Here is a 20,001-nt window from a genome sequence, read left to right as displayed (position 1 = left end):
CTGCGTTCTACTCCTAATTGTTACTAAAGAATGCTATAAAGCGTCCCTTTTCAGACATGCTTCATGAGGCCGTGTGGACAACCTCAAAAAGTTTGCAGAGCATCGAACTTTTTGTTCCTATTAGTTTCTTCTATTTTTTTTTTAAATTTTATTTATGGTTAGTATACGTTTTTGTATAATTTTCTACAAATTAAAGAATGGCAGTTGTAAAAATAAAATGCCAACCTAACCGGACAAATTAAGTAGCAAGGTCATAGATGCTAGCACTGCGATTTGAAACATTTAGAGTCAATTAAGCAATGAAGATATCATACCTGATAAATATGCGGATTTTAGGCAATTTTACCTTTGAAACAGTTTCACTTCTTATTGGTAGAGTATCCTTTATGAGTCTTTCTTTTTTTTTTTTACTATTGAGAAATCCCTCTAGCGAAATGACGTCTCATTGGCAGAGTTAATATACTGTCCACAATGCGCAATACTGCATGTACCACCACGAGCTAACGGTTACGAATATTCATATTGGTTATGTTGGCAGGGGGTGAAAAGTCGCCCCTTACTTGTTGTCTTAGCAATCCAATCTGCGCTATCATTCTCTCGCTCTCTCTCTCTCACTGCCTCTCTTATATTTGCTACGTGAAAACGACAAGCGTTTTAGTCTCAGAATCACACTTGTAGAATGTTTTTGTTCCTATATCGTTTGAAGATTTGAAGAGGGTAAGTACAATCAACCCTGCGATATCATCTATTTTCAGCCAGTCTGCGAATAGTCCGTATCCAATATCAATTCTTTTTATTGTTTTCGCTTATAGAAAATCTAACGAAATATCGAACAAACTCATGTTTCGTTATGAATTGTAAGTAAGGCATCAGGCTTGGTCCTCCTATTTGAACAGCCATTTCTATCCTTAGTTGAAACATATTCATCGTTCAATACAGGTCAATTACATTCGAAAGCCCAAAACAATTCCCATACGAATTCCCCGCTTAAATGCTGACCTGTTTCAAAGTCCGTGCTCCGCCATGCTAGTTAGGGGCATCAAGCAACACCAAGCTTCACCTCAAGGCGCTTTTATTACTAATGGAATATGAAAACTAAAATTATAGTGCAATTGTCGTCAACAGTGATGCCGACGGTTGCCAGAGAAGCAAAAACGTATATGGCATTTAAGCAACTATTACGTAACTGCGAGGCCCGAATCAGCTCCAAGACGTTTATTCAGAAAGGTGTCCCTTAATTTAAATATTCGACGACGAATTTTTGTCAGGTACGCTTTGCTTTACAGCATAAGATTGTGTTTTAAAATCTGCATCATTTTTTTTTTATCAACAATCTGTATAATGCTTTGTTACGTAATAGCAACTTTCGAAGCGTAATTACAGATACGGCCAAATCGTACTCATTCAGTTACGTTAACGCGAAATGTATTACGAAAAAGTGTAAAATTGAAAAAAATACTATAAGATAAAACCTAGGAAGAGTATATCAGGCATTAATGAATAGTCACACACATCGACATATACGCGCCGAATAGATAGGTTTTTCGGTACGACTTTAACTGACTAAACTCATGGTACGTCTTCCTTTAAATTGAGAGAGAAGCGTTTCGTAAATGTAGATATCTTCTTCTCCAATATAAAGTATATTTTTCGTCGATTTCACTTCAGTTCAAACTGGGAAGAACTAAGTAAGTGTCGATTATGAACGATGGCCAGCATCAAACAGACAAAGAACATATCCCCCATTTGACCCCCTGAGATAGCCATTTCAGATAGTTTTGGAAACACATGACATCAAAAATGGATCAGAGATGTCATTTGTATCCTTTCGTGGCTGCAAACGTTGTTCACGACGAAACTTTCAATCGATAATATCCATACACAGGTTTTTTCAATTGTCTTAAGTAACAGGTTAAGAACTGCGCCTACTTTAAATGTATAAACTCGACGTGGTATGCAGGAAGTCTGAGTCCTACAAGGACGAATAAGTATCACCTGAAAATCGTGAGCCTACACATGCTAATGCACTTATAGACACGTACGGGAGCACCGGGCATATGTCCAAGTCGAAAGGTCGATTTTTATAGAGCGTTCCCTCATAACTTTCATCTCCGTATGAATAGAGATCGTGCGTAGTGGTTCAGAAACATTTGTCTCAAATTCAAGTGAAGGCCATGCTTTGTACAGTCAATAAACTCAATTAAATAATAAGAATCGGACTACTTTTGAAGCCCTAAATGAGGTCGAAGTTTCAGAGTTGCTGAGTACGTCGAAACACCCTGAAAGGAGAATGCACGACATTTTGCCACGCGATAATACGTGTTTCAACTACAAATATTATTAAACTACCTTGCGCACTTCCATTAACCTTTAAGGCAGATAAAATGAGTTTTTTTTGTAAGCTGAAACTAACAGCGCCTGTGAATACAATTAAATGGATAAAATGTGTGGGCTTTAATCACGTAACAGACGCAATGACGGTGATTTTAGGTTTTCACTTTTTCGACCTTTTTTACAGTTCTGTGCTTTCAAGATTGATGCTGACTATAATTACTATTTGTATGTGCCGCCGACTCCCATGTTTCTTGCTATTTAGCACGAGTTTCCTCTACATACACGCATAACTAGCCAAGAACTCTTCGAGCCAAAGTTATCCATTGGCTACTGTGAAAAGTAGGATTATGTTGAAAGAGACAGTGGTTTACTATTTTCCTGAAGCCACGTCTACTGCAAAATACGGCTAACCAATTGAATTCTCTCTGATTATTTCGGATGATGGTCGAACTATGACAAAAATTCACGTCGCATGTACATACGTAACTGTTATTCCTGTACTAATTGAAATGTGGTACACTCTTTGGTACGTCGTATTAGGAACTGAAGCGCTCGTTATGTCTGTGGTACCAAGCTACGATGGCTTCGTTTATGATAGATATACCTGTAACCGCCGTTTACGAAACGTATTTTACACGCTGTAAATACACGCTATAACGCAAGAATCCATAGAAAAAAGTAGGACATAAAGAAGGTGGCATAATGATGGGGCAACGACAAAAAATGAATGTGGTGTTATTGCGACGTACGCTGTGCTCCCCTCTTCTTGTTCCGGAAGGACCTAGTACAGTTGCCTGATGTGCCGATGCTGATCTGCTAGTTAGTTATGACACAGATTAATACTCAATTTCAATCGGACGAGACTTCTGCAACTTAGTTCTGTGAACAACATACCCCAACATATTGGAATTATTGTTTAGGATTAGGCCAAAAGGTCGAGAGAGAGTGTGTTATTACCGGACAACAGCTACGGTATTTGTAGTTTTCGGAAATTGGATAGAATGTAAAGGACTTAGGCCTTTTTATTGCACGTAAACCACATATCCCCCTAATTTTTGCAGGGCATTCGAGCGGTCTTCGTTAGGATATTTTTCCAAGTTGTCAAAGGCATGAGAAGAAATAAAAAAAAACATATATATGTAACTCAAAATGATTAATAAATCAGCTTACGTGCGGTAGCGTTCACACATTAATAGAATAGAAAAAGATATCTTATTAGTAGGTTCGTACATTTTTGATTTTGAATTTCTACTTTTTCTAAGTTAAATTTCTAAGTTACTGCTAGACTCATAACTGAGTCTAGCAGTAACTAATGCTACACTTATATAGTATCGACAAGCGTTGTCCTCCTGTTTCGATCATAAAACCCATAAGCTCATTCACTCTTGCAGGGATATGCACTAACGACTTTATTAGGCTACACTAGCAAGTTCTGCCTAGTTATACTCTAGCCAATTTTCCGATGAAATGGTCAATGCTTTTAAAGAACGGGTGCTGTAGATATCCTTCCTGGAGTGCGCAGCTCCATTAACTAACTGAGAGTGCAGAAAAAAATGTTACCTTTACCCTCGTAGTGATATGTTTCGCCTATAGTATGCGTGTACTACGGCTAGCGCGATGTCAAGAAATCTCCCCATTCCTGTGCTTTTCTTTATCTGTGCTTGATATATGCAAGCTATAGTATACCGGAATGGGCCGAGTGTGGCAAGCACATAGAATATATGCACGCGCCTACCTCGGTTTCGGTCCCATTTGCAGGTTAATATGAAGTAATTTTGGCTATCATCTTAATGAGCAAAATTGGCCAGTCAACCGAAGGTCATGCTGCCAGCAAAAAGTTGCTAGAATAGGCGTAAAGAGAGATAACGGGAGTGAGGGCCTTGTATTATACACACACTTCATGAACGCTACCAGCCTGCCTTGGATCACAAAGACAGCATAGATTTTACAGGCTGAATCTGGGTGCTAGTCATATAAAGTCGCACACAGAACGCCCGCAAAATCACCGATACTTACGAAGAGCTTCCTACGGCAGTCACATACACACACCATATAGCGATACCAAAACGACTGATGTGTGCTTCATCAGGGCAGTCGAGGAGAGCCCTACAGTCACACTGTCTGCGCGCTAGAATGGGAGGATCCCACGGAAAACACCACCTGATAAGCGGTTCCCTCCGAGATTTCAACGACAAGCCTCAGCGGAAGGACACGAAAGGAACGAACAAACAGTCGCCGCCGGCACCACCGCCGGTGTTGTCGTCGACCGAGCAGCAATAGCAGCCGCTCTGCTGCAGGTAGTGATGGTGGCGGTGACGGGGGCGAAGGCGAAGAAAGAGAGAGCAGAGTAGATCGCTTAGATGAGGCAACACGAGTGAGACGGAACGGCAGTTGGGCCAAAGTGGGGCAACAGTAAAGAGGAACGAATAGAGCAAGGGGTGGCGATGGCTTGGAGGCTCACAGGAAGCTCGAAGGATCGAGACAACAACGATCCGTGGTCTGTTACACGGGGCAGACGTTCCGGGGCGACTAGAAGCCTGTGGACGAGAATGATAAAGGGAAGGCGGGGCAATGGGGGCGCATACGACAACGACGTGAACAGAGTTGACAACACCGACTTGCGCCAGACCAAGCACTTATGTTAGAAGAAAGAAAGCAGAGATCGAAAGAGCAGGATGAATGCTTCCGAGATTCAACTGTTCGTCGATAACAGGCTGGTAATGACGGCGGGCTTAAAGGACTATACGAACAGCAATGACGACCAGCGTAAACCGCAGTGATAACCGCAGTGGTCTGTACAAAAAAAAAAGGGCGCACAAACAAATCAAGCAGTCTACCTTAAGAACCCGTTTAGCTTTTTTCGCCTATGGAGCTCACATTTGTATTCGGACCGCGTTCTCCGGAATCCGCCTTCCTTTCGCTTTCCCCTCCTCGTTTTCCCCCTTTTATTGCCATCCCGGCCGCTCGTTCTTATCTAGCAGGATCGGTAAACAAGCATGAGAAGCGGCTGTCTAGCGCAGAGAGGGTAAAGATAATTTGTAACATCAGAGAAGATTAATTTAAGGCTTCGAAGTATTGTGCCTGCTAGTTTTACAGTTACTGCTACTGCAGTACCTGAGTGGGTGCGCTTCGGCTTAATTTGGTGAGACACTCAAGGAACTTCGGCGGATTTGTTCAGGGCGTCACTCGGCACTGATCGAGTCATAAAGCAGCCAGCTTATGGACGCTGGGTTCCTGATCTGTGAGTTAGTCTTTCTTAATTACCTGTTCATGATGTCAGAAATGACCACAAACGTTGCTAACATTGAAAAGCACGGAAACGTGAAGTTAGACAAGGCACTTCCGTATGTCCGTTTGCCATCGATTGGCTCTTCTCAGTGTTCAATGATCGAGCCGTCACCGCCGATATCCGTTACCTTAACTTGCTTTTTCTTTTCTTCATACCTGCTACACTATATGAGGTTTACAAACTTCATTTCTGTCTCGCACGTATCCTATGAAGTAGCCACTTACGATGGCCCCAAGCTGCTCAATACTTCTTGGTACGCCTTCTCGACCTCTAACATTTACATATGATGTATGCTGAATATCCCCACTCGTGGTGGTTGTTTGCCGCACTGCTGCTACGGTTGATGCTTATTTGAATATCCCTTTTATCCAGATCTTGATTGTCCTTAGTGGTATTTGTACTTGTGACAGCCAACAGTTGGTCGGAATTTTTGTGTTTACACGTACTGTTATTCTCAGTGGTGGCTTCCTATTGGAGACCATTTCGGAAAACCGCTGTGTGCATGCAGTGTTACGTTAAACGTCGTTCGGCTGTGCGCTATAGCACAAAGAAGATATTTATGTTCCTATTATATTATTGAAATTCTTCGATGGTTACTTATGACAGAAGCTGTCTAATAGGTTGCGCTGCACATGGGCGCATGCTTCTTAGTTCCTACGCAGTATATATGGCTACACCCAAGCATGCTGGGTCCTTAGGGCACTTTGTGTAACTCACCAGTCTACATGTAGACGTTCTCTGCTTGAAAATCCGTTTGCGAATCGACGCAACTTCAAGACAAAAATAACCAGCAGCTCTAACAAGCTAGACCAATATAGATTTCCATCATATATAGCACCATATAGACACCTATATTTAAAACGCTTCTACAAGTGTGTAATCCCAGTGTAAATTATTGTTTTTTTTTTACCTATATGTTATATAACGAATATCTATCTGTCTTTGCTATAAGAAGCCAGGCATTATCTTCAAGTCACATCTAGAAAAACTGTCGATATGATAATCATCAACTGCACGTAAAGGGAAGGTTTTCTCACCTAAGCCCAGGTAGTCCTTCGCTTTGGTTGGCACCTTTCATATATATTCGCGTATGTGGAATACAACGCATGCAAAATATTCGTTAACCTGATTATTTACGGTATTGTAACGTCGTTCTGGTTGGATCAGTGCGACCCTCCGTGGCTCGGTGAAGAAGTTTAAATCTTATACAACAGGGTTCCACTAGTCACGGATGCAACAAACGGAATTTCGCTTGCATTTTCCACATGCCGCAAGGCCATCTTTGTTGTAAAGCTCAATAGGCTTTCTTCTACGTAGAAGAGGCGTTCAGCGAACCTGCCTAAATACGGCGCGGCTGTTTACCTTTGACATATTGCTTTTATATTTCGAACGAATATGCTGGTCCGAATAACTTCTCTATGAGACCCAAGTAACCTTTGCAGATCGTATCCCAGCTAGGATGTTCAACTATACAGGTTCTATATACTTAGATTAGCACTCAAACACCGTTTAAGGCACTATTTTGTTACAGGCAGCACGCATCAAACGCTCAAGTTCCAAGTTTCTCGTTCATTTAATAATAATAATCTAAAATGCATAAACTTATGTTTAGTATAAACTTAAGTTTACTAGCATGATGGTAAATCCTTCTTGTATATAAGAATCCTGGTTACGCTTCGTTTGAGCCAGGAAACGCTGGACGCACACCACGCTCGAAAAAATATTGGTGCGTATTAATATTTAATGAATTAATACTAAACTTGCTCATATGAATTTGCAATTTCCATACGTCAAGGCTACAGAAAAACTCGTACGCGTTACAAATACGCATATAAGAGAGTCCCCTAGGGACGTGTGCTTTGTAGACTCAAAGATATCCTTATTGGATACTAGCGTACTGGATTATGAATTATGGAAAATGTTTCTACTAGATTAACGACATATACGAAGTAAACGAACCTACTTGCTGTACACAACATATCTATTTGCCATCGGTGATAACCTTCATGAAATCTCATTACGGCTCTAGCAGCAGGCGTTCGTGAATCGTCAGAAAATAAAGGGTTCATTGTTACTAGGCGAGACCATATGTTTAGCCTTTCGCCTTAAAAGAAACTTGAAAAGATCACGTGCTGGACTTCGTGATATGCAATCTTTCATCAGGAAGTGTTTATTAAAGCCATCCTTCCATAGCAAACATCGGCATAGTTTTAAACAGTCTTTCATTCAGATAGTTAGGCTAACGGTAGCTTGGAGGGGGTCGTTGCGTACATTTTACGCAAGCAATTATACGTACTTTAAACTGTAGGCGAAGCATTAGCTATCACACCTGACAGGGGGTGCTAAATGAAACATTTTCTAATCATTTCTCTAACAGGAAGTAACACTTGGGTCACGATAAATGGGCACATTGATTGATTTTGTTCTATGTAAACAATCCAGATGGCTTATTCGCAGGTAGAACTTGATCACCTAATATAACAGACCCAGTTGATTATAGTAATGGTTCGCATGGTTGTGCTAAATCCGCAAGAAACCCCTGTAGTCTGCAGGATACTCCTAATTTTTTCTTCTAACTATGTATATATATATAGTTACGTATAAAACGAACCTTACGAGGTTCGACACCTGTTTGCGAGTCTTATTTACGCACATAGCTCCGCTAACATGTACGCAACTAGGCGGTGATCGAAATGACTTAGGCATTAAGCAGATTCTGGCTAGGCATCAAAGGTATTAGTTTAAATAATAACACTGCTACAGGATAAGGTAAAGCTCTACTATAAATTGCAGTAACGTTGCCTGTAATAATCTACGCCATAAAGGACCATAGCAGTTAGCCAACACTTCAGCGCTACTAAATGCGTCTTGCCTCAGCGTTTGCTTCTGATCGGTTTCTAGCATCATTATGAAAGGACCGATGTGGAAAGGTTCAAAACTATTGATTTTACAGATTTCCATGTGACACCTATTGCACATATTGCGTGAACAGTAAAAGCGTGCTTACTAGACGCTTCCACTGGGCCTATTCTCTCTCTCTCTCTATCAGATTCCATCAGTGTGATTTCCTGCCAAAAGCCCTGAACGATGGGCGTACAGTCCGATTCGTCTCATAGAAAGCTGTGCTCTTCAAACATGTATCAATAGACGCGTTTTTTTGGCTGTGGAATTCGTTTATCTCTTTGCTTCTCAGTGAGACTTACCACGTTGCTGAGTTGTTCAAATTGGAGGCGATCTGATCACACCGTTAGTTAGATTAATGTATATATAGGAGGGCTATAATGCACTTCTATTTCCGTCGCCTTCACTGCCGCTCCAATAACCATTTAGACACAGAAGCCGTGTATCGACCTATCATCAGTAATGGCAGCTACTTACGTACTGTACAATACGCATGCATGGACACATCCGAGTGGAAAAGGGTGCCAGTGGGTGTCTTATGATGTTAGCCTTCTACTATTTACTTCAACGGTATCATTTTCAAATGCCCAGACTCCGATGCAAAGCCCGCACAGCATTTGATAGCTTCGCGTTGGCGTTTAACTAGTGATTTTTTAGCTCGCTTCCTTCAGCCAGCCCGCACCACCTTGGACGGATGACCTCAAGTGCGAAAGGCCTAAGGCCCGTTTTTTCCCATATGCCTTACTGCTGCTGCCATATTTTCTCTAATTAGAAAGCCAGCAACCCAGTCAGCCGGCCACTCCTTTGGCTAATCGAACGTTTTCTTCATCCTCAATGCTACCCACTCGGTGTTGTTTCCTCCATCTAGCCTCATCTCCAACTCATTTTCCTTTAACTATTTTTCACTAATTCGCGTCTGCTTACCCTCGCCCATGGTATTTTTTTTCTTTCCCACTCTAACCCTCTATTCCTGACGAAGCACATCTGGCGAAAGCAGGGCTTTTCACTGAGCCGACACTGCCACTCCCGCCACTTCAAATCATCGCCGCCTCTGTTCCCGTTGCGGGAACCCCCAAATCCTTGAACCGAACTAGAGGTACCGACGGCGGATGCGGACGGCTAGTGGTGAAGGTGCCGCTCCTACTAGCTCTTCTTCCGTCAGCAAGGAGCGTACTCCTTGAGCCCCACCCGCCTGCTTGACTGTCTATTTGTCCACTGTGCTAGCGGGCTGAGTTCATTCGACGGCGCGAAACCTTTTTCCCAACAAGTGGCTGTCGATAACACTAAACGAATTTGTACGGCCCCCCGACGACCCCTCATTCCAGCTCCAGTTTCTAGTATCCTATGTTTCGTACTAGTGATATACCTGCTTCTGTTACTGCCCCCTTAGACACCATATTGGTAGGGAAGAGTAAGAAGCTGTGATCCTTACGCATTCCTCCTGGTTGAACACTGCTTTCAGTAAGCTTCTGACTGGAGTTGCGGCTGCCGCTGACGTTACTGTTGCAATTGGCAAGCAGCCGAGTCGTCCTGCGATAACTCGAAGGAACAATTATGTCTACTAAAGTGGGCGGGACTAGTTAGCCGCACGAACAAGTATTGGTCGTTAGATCCTCGTAGAAAGAAGAGCCCTGAACTTATTCTGTCAACAAAGCTAGAATTAAATTGAACAATGAGACAGCAGCTCCACACAGCTCGTACGTACAGCCGCAGTAAACGCGCCTATGCGTATTCCTATAATATCTATAGAAGGTCCTGTACATTGGAATTTACGCGATGCAGTCGTATTCTATTCTGTTCAAGACGATGAGCGTCTATCATAAATACATACTCTTATGCTTTTTAAAAAGAAGCTCAGATTCGTTCCTACAGAAATTATATGCAGAATCGAAAGTACGACGGTATCACCCTACTGTTATAATGTCACATGCAGATAGACTGCTCATAATGCCAAATATATATATGGTATATTAGGGGATGCACGCACCATCGGTGGCGTTCAAGTCTTCAAGACTGCACATATATACAAATGTATAGAGCGATAGTCTTCGAAAACAGGTAAGGCTTGAAGTTTCAGGAGAAATCTAGGAAGGACAAACATAGGAGCTCGTTTTCGAGATAGGAGCAGAGGCGCTCAAAATGACTACTGTAGACTATAGATAAATTTTTCTGGGTTTTTAACGCAGATGGTGACGTTGAGTGCCCTTTGAGGGTTTATTATTTGTTGTTATGGAGCAGCTATCTACTGGAGCACACGAGAGCAAAAAGGGGACTCCACAAAATCAAAGAAGACCGACCTGTCTCGTGGGTAAAAAGCCGATTTAAACCTTTCCTTAACTCCAAATTACTCACTAAAGCCTTGCGTGTTTCAGCTGTGATATCGATTAGGGTATACGTAAAAGATTTGGGGAAAATATAAGTGATTTTTTGTCGTCTAAACTTCTTGAGCTCGAAATGACGTATTTTGTATAGGATCTTGCTGTGTAGCTACATCAAGTCATAGTTACGCAACTTCTACAGTTGTAAAAATCTAATACAATTGGTCCTAGATGCTCAAAGTAAGGGGTCTCGTTCAAATCGTATTTTTAAGTTCAATTCAACTGAATTTCACTTTAATAGATGGTAAATTTTCGGTTATTAGTTAAAAACAATGGCACAGCCCAATGATTATGTTACCGTGGCATTACGTAGGCTTCCTGTTTTTGTTTGATAAAGTATCAACAAATACTGATGATAATGATCGGATTAATTTCCGGATCCTGCCGTAGCCATACAGACGGAGCACTTGTTTAGCCATACGACAGGCTGAAACTAAATTCGTTTAGGGAAGAATCAATCCGAGAGGTCGAACGCTCAGATCAGTCGCCTATCACGGGATACATTCAGCTAGTCGAATCAACACTATATGTTCATGGTGAGCAACGTTGTCTTAGAGTAATTGGGAGATCTGCCTAATTGAAAATCTTTTCTTCACTTCATACGTCTAGTTCTACCTGGCTCGTTCGAACCATGTTACATTTCCCAGAGAGTTCTGCTGCTAACTGTGCATAGTGAGGGCGCTGCAGTAGCTAGGCGGCGTTGGATTCAAACTACGCTACGAGCGCTCAAATCTATTCATAATTGGAGTTAAGTAAACGATCTCGTAATTACAAGCTTTTAACGGTGTTAAACCTTTAGTATAATTTTACTTCGATAGGAATGTTTGCTTTTTTTTAAGCATTATAAGCCTGAGTTAGGGATGCTTAAAAATCATGCGATCTTTTTTTTCTAATTACTAATTTAAATAATAAATTTTGCGGAATTAAACATTCACATTGTCGCTTAGGTTGCTTAAGCTGATGACCAACAAGGACAAAATGACTAACTCGAAGGAGCGGTATCAAAGCGGATTGATGGTGCGAACTAAACATAAATCGTCGGCCATCGGACGTTCAGCAAAGCTTCTCGAATAAGATTTGAGAAATGTCAGCAGGTATATATTCACCAGCTAAATTGTTGGCGGCAAGTATTGTCATATATATGTATATGCATTTTGGATACAAACAACAGTATTCGCTTTAAAATAGATTCCCAATAAGGATGAGACAGTCGGTCATTGCTGAGCCTGATCTTGCAGCCTTCATTACTGTCAATGAAGTGAAGATAATGGTTTACAAATGTTTATTACAACAGCCGAGGCCACAACCAAATGTAGAACAGTTGCGGCTATGGTATTATAATGTTACAGTCCTGTTTGAACTGCTCTTACCCGAGATTTCATGACAGTTTTCTCTTAAATGCATGTTTCTTTAGCAGGCCCAGTCTTTGAAGCTGTGAAATTATTTGCTTTACTACTTTACCGGAATATCACTTAGCGAGATATCTGGCCAATCACACGAACGCCAGCGTTTCCAAGAAGCCGAAGTTCCAAGAGTGTTAAGGTTATGACGTATTCGCCTATTAAACCTAAAGACACATGAGATTTCTGTCTTCGAAACGGGCCATACAAACAATTCGTTTTGTGTTGGGGTTCAGCTTAGCGGTACCGGACGTAAATGTATTTCGGATTAGGAACATTGTAAATTATTGTGAAAAAAATGGAGAACCACAATGCATGTAATTTTATGACAACAAGAAGAGAAAAAAAAAACGTTTATTCTCGCTCGGCTTACGTTTTGCTTGAAGCCTCTCAGCTTCAAACTGTCGCGCAAAGCATCCCGCCCATCGGTGAATGAAAATACATGATAAGAATTGTATATAATAATCAATCTCTTAAAAATCTGTTTGATGAGTGATGGGCTAATTATGGTTGCAGTAGTTAGTTACTTCTAATTAAGTACTTAAATAAAATCGTTGCTGCTTAGCCTCAACTAGGAACAAATCCAGAATATCGTTGTTGCAAGTTATAAAGAAGGTTGAATTATATATAAAATTAAAGGTATCACTGTTGTCCCGAGCTACCAGGAGACGTGTTTGCTCAGTGTTTCGGTATTGTGCATTCGTATTAAATCAAGTCAAGGAAAGCTACAATATGCGACTAAATGCATAAATATCTCCTGGTCGGTCGTGTGAACCCATGTTTACCGCGTGTTTACAATCATTTCGAAAGCCAACCGTTCTATACGATTGATCAGTGGTAGAACATTTGTTTGCCGTTCGCAGGAAATAGAAAGTCATCTTTAAGTCAACATGTATGCATTTTTTTTTTACGTCTATCTCTTTCTGCATGGATTGGGTTTAGTTATATTTAAATCTTTTTCCCTTATCGTCTCTACAGAGGTGCCAGAAAGATCATCCGGGTATTTCTGTGCTAAAATGACCAGCCAGTATTTGCCGGTCTGTACGCCACTGTGTATTTTCTGGACGCCATGAGCCAAGTCCGCATCCTCGAGCGACTGAGGGAATCTTTCATGTTTAACTGGAACACACCTTTGAGCAGCAAATGTCCACGGCAGATTAATTAAGTAAGGATAAAAAAAAGTAGAGTGCAAGCTGCGCCTAATGATGAAGCGAGCCGGTGCTACTGGCGATCCATGCCCACAGATGAATCGAGTTGGGCTTCTATCGTTTGTCTAATAGCAGGTAGAGAAGAGGGCGGAACAACGAATATGCACAATGACGCATGCCTAAATTAGAACCTTCAGCTTTGGATACCGCTACCTAACACTGTTTTTTACGCATTATATATATATATATATATATATATAGAGAGAGAGAGAGAGAGAGAGAGAGATGGGGAGATGGGGGGAAGAGGGGTGAAATCATACTTAGAAGCACGAAGAAGAACAGACCAAATATAAAAACAATAGATTCTCTTTTAACGTGTGTCGCTTGGTCCGGTGGCAGCACAGACAAAAATGAAGTAAACAGAAAAAAAGAAGGTGCTTAGAAAAACTTATAAGAGCGTATACATCGGATGGTAGCTTGGGTTTTGTTTCGCTTGTGACGCAAAACGATATACGACCCATGTCAATTGGCTGGCACGAAACGATCCCTGCTCGAGTAAATATAGAAAGATCTCTACTGTGTGCTACAGGCGTCACCCAGTAGTTGACGAAAGCGCCTCCCTCATGAGGTTGAGGTGAAGTTTAAAGCCAACGGGAAAAGGAGAGCGGATTGACTTCCGAACGCAGGCCTCTTGTAGTGACTGCTACGGTGTATGGTTTAGAGGTGGGCGCCGTTCGTGGAAAAGGAAGTGAGCCAAAAAAAGAGAAAAGGGAAAAAAGGTAGGTAGATAGCGACCGGATATCTTGAAAATTCAAGAGAGAGAGAGAGAGAGAGAGAGAAAATAATGCACGGGATAGTAGTAATTCAGCCGCGGTGACGGTAAGAGCCCAGTTGGGATGTGCCATGAATTGAAATAGTCGCTTCTCTGCCATTACGAGATAGCGTAGGCGCCTACCGTATCGTAGTAAATGCACGTTGCTACCAGTACTGCATCGAGGTACCGCAATGAGTTGTACGTTGGCGTCGCTGCTGCCGCTGTCTTTTTTTGTTTCGTTCCCACTTCTCCATTTGGCCCCTAACGTCGCAAGCACCCCAACACAGTGGAAACTGACGCAGACAAGCAACAGGGAACCTGAATGTAGGCGCTGTTATATACACAATGAACGAACGATAACTCCTTGTCACGTCTATATAACTTTGTTTTTTTTAGTTCGACCTAGTTACCTGAGAAGTCAATAGTTCGGGCTTTATGTTTGTGATACCGCGATGTAAACAGCTGGCAACGTCTTAGCTTAAAGAGAACTTTTCCCTCTTTCCGGTCAATCCTTACCTCCAACTAGTCCTCTTCGATAAATGTTCCCATCTATCATTATCATCGTTCACCCATAGCTATCGATTTTACGGAGTTACAGACCAAACGACAAGCAGCAGCAGCAATGGGCAGCCACACATCTGGGCGGGTCATGTGACGCCCCTGTTACACCACGCACATGCTCTTATCGTTATATACGCCCAATCCAATGAGTGTTTTGCCATAGGTCGTAGGACCTTACGATGAGGACAGGGCATGCCGCCATCATATACTGGCGACAGTCGCGATGGCGACGGTTTGGCTATAGCAGTTTCAATGGTATGTGCAAAATGAAAAAAAATGGGTAGGTCGACTGGTGATCCGTAGGCCGAACGGGTCGACAAACGGGTTTGCATGCGTTTAGGGCAAAGATATTAACTTTGTGGCTATGCGATGGCGGTCGCGAAAGCGGCGTCTTGACGGCGGCGCCATCAGCAGTAGCTACGGGCTGAACCGAGGCAAACAATTCGAGTCGCATATTCCATGCTGAGCAAGCTGTTCGACCGCTGTTGTTGGAGATGCGTCGATTGGAGGCTAGGAACAGAACAATGGGCAAATCGAGAAAAGGATACAGATGTATAAAAGCGACACTGAAGTCTGCGTCGTAGGCGCTTGTTCTTTCCCTACTAGTTTATTCGTAGGGTGCTGACAAAACGAAACTCGACCCTCAGTAATTGGAAGGACTGAACGGGCCGCAAGAATGTAGATTATGGGAAAACAATACGCGACGACCTCGTGTGGCCTATTTGTCCTCCTTCAGTTTTGCTCTGTCACGCTATATTCAATTTAAATCTGAGCAGCATCTTACTCCACGATCAAATTACTGCTCTTAGTACAACTACTACTCTTATTATTGCTTGGAAACAACTCATGTCCTAGTGGGGCCTTAGCTTGCCTGAGTCCAAACCACTTAACGCAGTGACCTGACCGATGAGCGCGGCTGATCCTGGCGATGTCTAGCAAGCTGAGAGCTGCACCTAACTGAGTCGCCAATACATGCGCTTCTGTTCGCCAATATTAGTTTTTATTGGCTAGGTATGTTTAGAAAGTGACGATGGCGGTGAAGAGGCTCTACGTGCCATACGCGAACTACCAGTCCGAGAAAGAAAGAGGGCCGTCAGCGGGTGGGCTCGTCTGGATCACCCCGAAAAGCTCTTGGAGACCCACCTGTCCGCTGCGGCAGCCTCGATTTGCTCTGATAAAGTGCAGATCCCGTCTTGCAGACAGACGCAGCTAATGAACATGAAGACTCTCTTCGCAGTTCAAAGAGAGCAAAAGAGTGGGTCGAAAGTGGGGGCGACAACTACGACATTGTCGACGCAAATATACCAGATAGAAAGTGAAGTAGCATGTACTCAAGTGTTCGTATCTGTGTATAGGTGTTCGAGCTGTGCACAGATTTTATGAAATATAAACTTGAATGAGTAAGTGAGAAGAGATTCAAGGCGGATATAGATGCTGAGGAAACAAGAGGTTCAACACGGCTATCTTTGTCCTGTGTGCGTCTGCCGAGTTCCGGTACAACTGGCGGGAAGTGTCCCTCACATTGTGCCGTGCTTTATGCCAGAATGTTGCGGTCTCTACCATCTCACCAATCCCAGGACAGGATGAGGTCCGACAGAACGGCTTAAGGCCTTTTGAAGAATGCAGACGGAACAGCATCACAGGAGAAATAGCAGCTGTCTTGCGTTCATGTTCATGTTCATGCACGTTGCGTCTCCTGTTTCCTTACCTACCTTGGCATCTCTACCGTCCTTTGACAGGCTGAACGCGGTACTGGTAATACCTGCTGCAGCAGCAGCAGCAGATTATGAAATTCCTTCGTCTACCGCCCGGCCAGCCGGTTTTGCAGTCCTTCAGGCCAACCATTCACATCTCAGGAATTTGGGCTGGAGACTGGTCAGATCAAATGGAAGGAATTTTGCTAGGATACGCTTATGGGTTGCGCTTTTAGGAGACGGAAGTGAGGGAACTAGGGGGTGAGAACGAAGGCAGTCGCACATACTACCGCTAAGTCTTTGACTAAAGACGACTGGAGCTGACTTACAAAGATGTTAGCTGCTGCTGACGCTATATATATACTCCCGGACACTGCACCGATGTCTTAGTATAGGTCGGTGTTGTATTTATTGAGCCGCAATGTACGTATGAAAATAAACTCGGAACAGCGAAGATTGGACCATATATTTTTCATATTGGTAAAGAGCCTGAATCGTCTGTATCTATAAGGACGTCGCGGTTTAGTGCTGGTAGACATGGGAAGGATTATAATCAAAGTTACATAAATTATGGCGATGGTAAAAACGCATCGTCCTTTGTCGTTGTTACTGCTGCTGTATTGAATTATAAGATACATCACGACGAGCTGGTCAAGAACAGAAGAGATTTGAGAAAGCAAAAAACTTACGAGCTGATCACTTCTGATCGTTGTTGTCGTCGTTTGTGTTATTATTGTTCCAGAAGTCTACAGACGGGTCCACACAGAACTGGCGATCCAGTGGTTGTTTAGACGGGTTCTTCTCCGTTCTCGCCGTTGATGTTGTTGTTGTTGTTGTCGTCGCCCTGGTTGTCGAGAAATGAATGCCGTAAGAAGACAGGGGCGAAGAGAAGGCAGTGACGGGGCGGAAGGGCTCGGAGCCCCTGGGCCGCGGCACCCCACCAATTGTACCAGAGCAGGCGTCACTATGCTACACGATTACCGGTAGTAGCAGCCATAGTAGTGGCGATGCTCGCGCCTCACGACTAATACAACTATCACGAACACTAACAATATGAAGGCCACAGAGACGGAGCTACGACACTGACGTCAAGTAACACAGACATCAAGCAACAGGGCGCAACACTACCTTTTACCGCTTGCCTTCCCTTTATGTATGTTTATATATATATAGGCTTTGGCGGCGTCAATCTTCGTTTCGTTTTCAACAACAATGAATGAAAGTTCGGCCTACGCGGATTACAGTTTACGCCGAACCAAGTGACCACGCACTTACTGCAGCAGAGCAGAACAGATTAGGGTAAAAAGACAATTCAGCTTTACTTCTCGACGTTAGCAGTAGTTAGCATCGTAGAAAAACTTAGCGCGCCTTCGACCACCTCTGACCTTGTCGTTATTTGACAATTTCTGGTACCACCACATCAGTAACACAAATCTCATGCACACGCACGCCCACTAACACACTCACAAAGGCCCGAACAAAAGTGAGAATGGACCGCCTTCGACTATATATAGAACCCAGTTCAACCGCAAATTGAACTCTATTCCTTATTCGTTCAGATCGACATTTTTGAAATGTTGAACAAATATGAGTTCAAATGTATGCTTGTTATACCCACATATACATATATATGTAATCCTTTGTCAGGCAGAGGGAACGGAAGCTTGCAGGGTTATTCCTACGATGCAACACTGAATCCTTCTGGGCTTTTTCATCCGTCTCGTTCTTTTTTGATTCGTACGTCTTCCTCTATCAATTTTTTTTAGCCGGCTCCTCGGAGCACTCACTCAATGTTAAGCCAATCAGCCCACACAATGGGAACCCAAGCACTCAGCTCCTTCCTCCGAATACTACGTTCGAGCTGGTCGGGGCCCTGCGGGGCGCGGCCTCCCGCAGCAATGCCTTGAGACTCTCGCGATCCGTGCAGCAGGACGCAGCAACAAATCAGAGAGATCTCGATGCGCTGTACGCATCGATGACGGCTTCACCAGAGATGATAGCTGAAATTGACGTTCTAGCGACCTTCTACCATCTTCAACGTCGGGCGTCCAAAGTACGAAAGCAGTTCTCTATTAACTGTTTTTCGTGCCGGAGATTGACGCGTTGACGAGTGACTGCCGCCGGTTCCACGCACAGAATTTAACCTAGTTATTACTGTTGCCATTGTCTTTTCCGCTGCTCGTGCGACCATTGCAGCGATACGTACTACCCACCTTTTTGTCTCAGTGTATTTCCGCTGCACCGAGCTTTTCGTCGTGGTCTTATTGGCAAGAGTTTGCAAGACAGATACGATACTACGCGAGCCTTTTGTCCCGTCTGATTTTCTTGCCGCTTCTTATATCTAATCCTATCCACGCACATACACAACACTGTGGGAGATTACTAGCTGCGTGCTGCTCTACGACTGCTACCGCGGCTGCAACTTCTACTTCATCCTGCCGCTAGTACGAGTCAGGTCGCGCACGCTCGGGCCATCAGCGGCAGCAGCGCACAGCGGAGAATTTGTTTTCAACATGGCGGCGTTGGCGGTCGCAGTAGCGGCGAGGGCTGGATCAGGAGAGCGAGGGCATGGGAGGTAGTCAGCCGCCACTTGCAGCAGTACGCAGACAGACTGGGCCAGGGCTTGCACGCAATGGGCCTTCATAATGACCACGGCCGTGACGGCGGTGGCAGAGGCAGCGTTGACGCGGTCTTTTGCTGCTAGAAAAAGATCGACGCCGTTGTCAAACAGCACCGAAGAATGAAAAAAAAAAGCATTCCAATGAGGGTGGCAAAAGTGGTAATGGTTTACGCTGTCGAAACACAAATGGAACAGAATTCGGCGTGGTATCGCGGCAAGGTAGGTTGCTTGACTATTCACTAGAACTGGTCATCGCCACTGGCATATCTGGCACCTCATACTGCGGATTCAACTTCTGTATTATTTAGAAAGCGACGCGCGAGTCGATGACTTGCGATCCCCTTCTTCAAGCGCGCTCTCTGCCCCTACTCGCACGGATGAGCGGTCCTTTGATTGGTCGCCTGGTCTTTATGTCGATGAAACGAGCTGACGAAACGTTGGTCAAGCAGAATCTCGGCATTGGTTAGGAGTTTTCTGAAATCCGTTTCATCATCGCCTGTCTCGACGCGATGCCGTTCCCTGTTGCGACTCTGTCAGGATGTCAAACAATAGTACAAAATAATGTAACAAGGAGGCAGCAGCCAAAACCATATAGGACCTGGCACGACAAGACGACGCAAGCAAGCTTGGGGCTCACTTAAGCCACACATTGGTATCCCTGTTTTCTCCTGGCATTATAGTATAATGTCGTTTCGTATAGCAGTTATATGACTTCGCAGACCAAGCAAAAAGGCAGGTCCAGCGCTAGTTTAAAAGTGCATCGTCCTGTTGAGGTTCTGGGAGTCTGGGAGGAGGAGGGCAACGACAGCACGCATGGTGGTGGTGAAAGCTGCCTCAGTGGGCAACGGCACTGGTGACGACG

At 43.6% G+C, this 20,001-nt stretch overlaps 1 long non-coding RNA gene across 1 annotated transcript; it reads left to right on the top strand.

The window, feature by feature from the left end:
* Positions 1–290: 290 nt before the first annotated feature.
* Positions 291–13,085, top strand: LOC111263783 (uncharacterized). The gene is made up of 4 exons (XR_002682436.2): positions 291–717; positions 1,126–1,268; positions 11,850–11,996; positions 12,317–13,085. It is a non-coding gene; the product is annotated as an uncharacterized LOC111263783 (long non-coding RNA).
* The last annotated feature ends 6,916 nt before the right edge of the window (positions 13,086–20,001 follow it).

Source organism: Varroa jacobsoni, unplaced genomic scaffold (assembly GCF_002532875.2).
Source record: "Varroa jacobsoni isolate VJ856 unplaced genomic scaffold, vjacob_1.0 scaffold_790, whole genome shotgun sequence".
In the NCBI taxonomy this organism is placed as follows: domain Eukaryota; kingdom Metazoa; phylum Arthropoda; class Arachnida; order Mesostigmata; family Varroidae; genus Varroa; species Varroa jacobsoni.
The sequence above is the reverse complement of the archived record's forward strand: the minus strand, read 5'-3'. Positions and strand labels throughout refer to the sequence as shown.